Below are 7,500 nucleotides of genomic sequence, written 5' to 3'. Positions count from 1 at the left end.
TTAACTACTCGCTCTTCCCCGTCCTCAATTAGGGGGGAGGGAGTAGCCATACGCTGGTGAAGGGGTCGGTGTGCATGTGTGCATATCAATCTAAATATTTAGCCCACATTTTTGACGGGTCGCGTGCACTAGCATAGAAGAATAACTAATTAATCTATAGTCGTTCCTTTTTAAATGGGTGGGATTAAAAGCTCTATACGCTTCCTTTACATCATCCTTCAGTTCACTTCAGATATTCAGTAAGTTATTTCATTAATTTGCATCACCGGACAAATCAAATAGATATTCAACCAGAAAAATCCTTTGATTCACAATGCTATCAATTTTCCATATAACTGTTTATTGAGTTCATCAATTTATTCTTTAATACTTCAAATTAAATTGAAATAGATACTAAATAAAATAAGAAGAAATCATTACAGAAGTATTAATAAAATAGATATAATTGCTCATAATTCATTTGAATTGGATTTAGTATAGATAATCACAAAGTGACAAAATCAATAATTGCAAATTCTATTCAATTTCATATAGATATTAATAAGATAAATCCATCAAAGGTATCACACTTTAACTCAATTTAACGTGAAACAAATAATCCAATCAGAATCACATTAACATTATATTCAGTTCGATGCATTTCAAAAATGATATTTGTTGACTAAATCACTTCATTCAATTTAATCTAATAGTAATATCCATTAAACAAATTAATGATTTCATAAACGCTTCCATTCGACTCTATTAATAACAAACAAAATCCAAATATTAAGTCTGTGACGTTAACAGATACATCGAGTTCGAGCCTCAGATCTTCCATTGCCTCCAATGAACGAGAATTCCTTGAACGGACTTGTAATACGCCTGAATGACTTCCCCGCCAGAGTGGCTAGTTCACAAGGAGTAGAATCAGCATTGGTACTAAGGCCTTGGTGTTGATACAATTCGGTCCCTTTTGATACACTATTGGGGAGATGATTGTCGTTGATGATATTGTACCGCACGTGTTTCATACACACTCATACACTGTAATGTTATATATATATATATATATATATATATATATATATATATATATATATATATATATATATATATATGTATGTATTTAGCTCTCGCCCTCTCCAAACTGATAATAAAACAACCTGTTTAAGCTTGCCATTGCATGTTTTAGATACTTTAGAATTTGTGACATTCTTGCTCCCAACTACTGGTATATAAGCTCATTATCTGATGAATACACTTTAATTGCATTCAGCTCGCCACTCTGTTACGTTGCCACAATATTGTATCATATTCCGTTGCCAGAGAAACTATGCACAATTTTCTTGCTTTCTGACATATGTAAATCTGAAAATTAAGTAGAAGACAGCTTGTATATCTGACAGTTGGTTAGGCTACGGAGAAAGGTCCACACTAGGAATCTGATTCTTACCCCACCCTACCCAATCTCGTCCCCTTTCGTTGAGGAACAAAGCTGAGATAAGACTACATTAATCTAAAACGACCAGTTCTCTTGCTTGAGGGTACACTTGGGCACACTATTCTATATTATTTCTCTTCCTATTGTTTTGTTAAAGTTTTTATAATTTACATAGGGAATATTTATTTCAATGTTACTGTTTTTGAAATATTTCATTTTTATTTGTTAATTTCCTCACTGGGATATTTTCCCTCTTGGAACCTCTGGCCTTATAGCATCCTATTTTTCCAACTAGGGTTGAAGCATACCAAGTAGTAATAATAATAATAATAATAATAATAATAATAATAATAATAATAATAATACCTACTCGGGATATAATTATCATCTTGACGTCCATCAGTACAGGTCAAGAAATAAGAAGACTTGAAAAGTTTCTTGCTGCCAAGAACAATAGACTTGTCTTATCTTATGCCATGATAAGGACGCTCTATGACTGATATCTTTTGGGGGGAAATATTTACATTTTACTTTCCTAACTCTTCGAGGGCTAGTTCAACAAGGGGTCTAGACTCTAGTGTTAGATATAGGGTAGTGAAGGGTCACAGACGGCAGGCATTATTCTCTGTACAACTATACGCGACCTTCAAAAATTACGGCAAAATATTTATATATTTGTATATATATATATATATATATATATATATATATATATATATATATATATATATATATATATATATATATATATATATATATATATATATATATATATATATATATATATATATATATATATATATATATCTTTCCGGTACCGCCCAATGGCGTTGCCGGACGTATAACTACGGTCTCTCCCTATCCCTCGAGTAGAGGTATAGGGAAAGGGAATAGTAATACCCTGTAGAGACGGGGGGGGGGTGCGTGCGTGCATATCTATCCAAATATTTAGCCGTCATTGATGACGGGTCGTGTACACTAATAATAATAATAATAATAATAATAATAATGTTCATAAGGAAAATATATATCACTGTTACGAAACATCATTATAATGGAAGTATCATTAGTAATAGTTGAGTGATTACTCATAACTATCGGATACAATATGAATCATCAACACATATACCTTATCATCATCATCATCATCATAATATCCTACGCCAATTGACGCAAAGAGCCTCGATTACATTTCACAAGTCATCACTATCTTAAGCGGCTAAACCAATACTTCTCCATTCATCATCTCCTACTTCACGCTTCATAGTCATTAGCTAAAAATCTGAAGAATCCTGAGAGACAACTCCAGACAAAACACATTTTGCAAAACAGGAATTACTGGAGTGGAAAGCGTAATCTGAGTTCGTATGAGATAACAAGTCTTGCTTAATGTCTCGGGATAAATGATCGCTTTACATTTGCCGCAATTACTTGCCTGGAACGATTTTCAGCCACAGCGCATTGGCTACGATTTCGAATAATTATTTGAGGCTGTTTGCGAGAGTACGTTATGTTGGTGACATACGACAGGATTTGCTATTCATGGCTGTCTGCGTTTGAAATAATATATAGGAGTTACTCCTCTCTGCAAGTAATGCTAAATTGCATGCACTCTCAAGCAGACAGCTGTAGGCGCGTGGAAAATCTATTTTAGCTAGATATTTTGTATATATAGGACGCTTCAATTTCAGATACAGGCCCATACCAGCACACACCCAAACATACTTGTGTGTGTGTGTGTTTGTGTGATATGTGTGAGTATGAGCCCGTACACATGGATGTCGATACCAAACAATAAATGGAGAAAAGTAAATGTATTTCTGCTGTTATCCTGAAAACTATCTGCAGGACAATGTGTCCGAGGAGAAACGATCTCCGATTTTTAACGCCACTAAGACATTGTCTAAAATATATATACATACATACATATATATATATATATATATATATATATATATATATATATATATATATATATATATATATATATATATATACATGTATACTGTATAATTATGTGTATACATGTATGGTATATATAGCCGGTTGTATGTGTGGTTGAAATTTATATAACCCAATATAGTTTATATGACACGAATATGTTTAGTGAGATCAAAACTGCCGTTTCTCGTAAGACATGTAACAAAGCGGTATAACATAGAGTAAAAAAACGTAAGCGAAAAGTGATATCTCTAAAAATTGCAAGACAAGATATTACAGATTTCTTGAACCACGGGTTCCACTTTCATCACCCGAGGTTCTGCTGTAACTGAAGCCACTTGGGCTGCCCTAGCGTTGTTAGTTCCGAAAATCATTACTGCGATATGAAGCAGAAGGGGAAGACTACAGATTTTTAAAGGTAATAATTCTGATGATGGTGATAAGGAAAATATTAATCAACATAATCGTAATGAAAATCATAATAATCATAATAATATTGATAGAACTATTTAAAAAGATAGCAGCCTAGTAATAGAAAATGCAATGTTAATGAAAATGATAATAATAACAAAACCACAACACTATCAATGATTATAATAAAAAAACATAAACAATAACAACAACAATAATAATAATAACAATAATAATAATAATAATAATAATAATAGTATTCGTAATAATAATACTTTTAATAATAAAGATATTAATAACATAAAAAACATAAATAATAACAACAAAAACAATAATAATAATAATAATAATAACAATAATAATAATAATAATAATAGTATTCGTAATAATAATACCCCTAATAATAAAGATATTAATAACATTAAGTTACTAATCATAATCATTATAACATATTAACATAGTAATAAAGACTTCCTAATCTATAACAGAAATATTCAAGAAATATATAAGTAACTATATATATAATATATATATATATATATATATATATATATATATATATATATATATATATATATATATATATATACAGTATTAAATTTACACGTTGTATTCTTCTTGGGTCCCTACTCACATGATTGAAAATTCAGAAAATTACTTCAATTTGGGCTTATGTTTATATAGGGGTTGACTTTACTTTAATTTGTTAATCGAATGTCAAATATATCTCTCTACCTCATTAATGTATTCATTAATACTAACACACACATATGCAGACACACACGCGCAAGCACACACACACACACACACACACACACACACACATATATATATATATATATATATATATATATATATATATATATGGGTGAGTGTGTGTTTGTGTGTGTATGTTTTGTATATAATTTTCTGCTATTCAATGTAATTTATTATTAGTATTTTACATGTTCAAACTTAACATAAAGCAAATGATTTTATATCAGTAACTTAAACTCCAATATTAGGGTATATATATATATATATATATATATATATATATATATATATATATATATATATATATATATATATATATATCTTAAATGCAATACAGCATTTGATATAAACTCCCTGAGAAATCCTGATGATGTATCGCAGTAATTTTTCATTACAATCTTCTTGCACTCATTTTTATCACACGCACACAAACAAACTAACAAAATAACCTTAAACGCAAACACTCCACCTAAGTGCAAGTATAATACAAGTCAAGCTTATGTAATAAACCCAAAATTCCTATATACACATCGAATGAAATACACATGCATAAACACACATATACACAAACTAAGGTCACTCTTTCCTTCATACATCCATCAATTTAATCAACACACGAACAACCGTAAACTTGTACCAAGCAAATAATTACGCTTAAATAAAGCTCTTATGACAATGCTATAACCACAAACAGAAACATAGAAAGCCTCCTGCTCCAGCAATCCCACTCAGAAGGCTATCCATTTGGCGCTGCAGAAAGTGGCAGATAGCTCTCATCGTGCTTCAGGGGGGTATGGAAACTAGGGCAGGTTCCCCTTTAGGATTGGATTTTGGCCAACTTCTCTCCCACTCACTATTGGCCCTTTCACCTCCCGCGCGGGACATTCGCATTTCGCATAATTACGTAGTTTCTCGGAGATGTTACGAGTAGGCGACCCAGTTCTCTGTCAGGGGCTTCTTGCGAAAATATTTGGAATAAGTCCTTGAGGTTGTGGGTGGTGCTTCGATGTCTTTTTCGTTTGGAATTGATGAAAGAAAGGTTCGAGAATGTTATAGCTAAAAGATGTTCACACAAACACACAAACGGTAACACACCCACACACACACATATATATACACACACAAACCCACGCAACCACTCTAGTTTGGGATTGATAAAAGGTTACGAGGGGCGAAAAATTCGAGAATGTTAATGTTTACAGATGTTTACACACACACACAAGCATATATTAATATACATACATACATACATACATACATATATATATATATATATATATATATATATATATATATATATATATATATAGAATATATATATATATATATATATATATATATATATATATATATATATATATATATCATTACTTGCTAAGCTACAACTCTAGTTGGAAAAGCAGGATGCTATAAGCAGATGGGCTCCAACAGGGAAAATAGCCCAGTAAGGAAAGGAAATATATAAACTAAAAGAGATGTAATTAACAATTAAATTAAACAGTGACAGTAAAATAAATCTCATATATAACTATAAAAGTTTTAAAAAACAAGAGGAGGAGAAATAAGCTAGTATAGTGTGCCCGAGTGTACCCTCAAGCAAGAGAACTCTACCCCTGGACAGTGTAAAACCCTGGTACAGAGGCTATGGCACTAACCAAGACTAGAGAATAATGGTTGGATTTTGGAGTGTCCTTCTCCTAGAAGAGCTGCTTACCATAGCTAAAGAGTCTCTTCTACCCTTACCAAGAGGAAAGTGACCACTGAACAACTACAGTGCAGTAGTTAACCCTTAGGGTGAAGAAGAATTGTTTGGTATCAATGTTGTCAGGTGCATCAGAAGAGAGGAGAACATAGAAAGAATCGGACAGACTATTCAGTGTGTGTAAGCATAGGAAACATGAACCGTAACCAGAGAAGGATCCAATGTAGAACTGTCTGGCCATTCAAAGGACCCAATAACTCTGTAGCGGTAGTATTTCAACGAGTGGTTGGTACCCTGGCCAACACACACACACACACACACACTTATATATATATATATATATATATATATATATATATATATATATATATATATATACATATACATATATATATATATATATATCATAACTCTAATATGAAAGTCTTGTCCGCTGCTCGTAGGCACTTTAAATAGCACCTTCAAAACCTTTCGTAGGTACTGTAGCTTTTACGTCTAATGAAATTGAATTAAAAACATCGTTAGTGTACAGATAGAGGGCCACAAATAGCATTAGGCATGGTCTAATTGCATTGAGCAAAGAGAACAAATAGTTCTTTTATTGTTCATCTCTTCTTTTTGTTAGCCGTTCTTCCATGATAAATATGCTAAAAATAAATCTCTCGTTTTAACAAAATTTTTAGCTGATCTTAATTTTTCACTAGGTTTCTATGTGACATTTTACTTTGTTCGGCCACACAAAGGAGCTTTATAAAGAAATAATAGATATGTAGATCATCAAAATGGGCTTAATAAAGAATGTTACATTGATATCACCAGTCTACTGAACTTTGATATTAGGATGATTCTTTGAAGTTGCTTATTGTCGAAGCTTAATTATTAACAATATAAGTTTATCATGGTTTCAAATAAGAGTTTTATGAAGAATCCTTAGGATTAGAGGAGAGATAAAAGAAAAAAAAAGAAAAAGAAATTTTAAAAACATAAATACTAGAAAAAGGCAATTTTACAGCAAGGTCAATATTATAGGAACTGTCGTTTTGATAACTATGGTTATTGAGCCTAATTAAGTTGAAGACAGCTTGTATATATGAATTCAGCTGGTTAGACCGCGAAGAGAGGTCCACACTAGGCATCTGATTCTTATCCCTATTTACCCCATCTTCACATCCTCTTTGGTTGAGGACCCAAGCTGACATAAGGCTACAGTAAATTAAAACAACTATACTCAATTTTTTTTAAAGAGGTGCATTTGCACTGACCCGCA

This window comes from Palaemon carinicauda, chromosome 5 (assembly GCF_036898095.1).
Source record: "Palaemon carinicauda isolate YSFRI2023 chromosome 5, ASM3689809v2, whole genome shotgun sequence".
In the NCBI taxonomy this organism is placed as follows: Eukaryota; Metazoa; Arthropoda; class Malacostraca; order Decapoda; family Palaemonidae; genus Palaemon; species Palaemon carinicauda.
Note: the sequence above shows the minus strand (reverse complement) of the source record.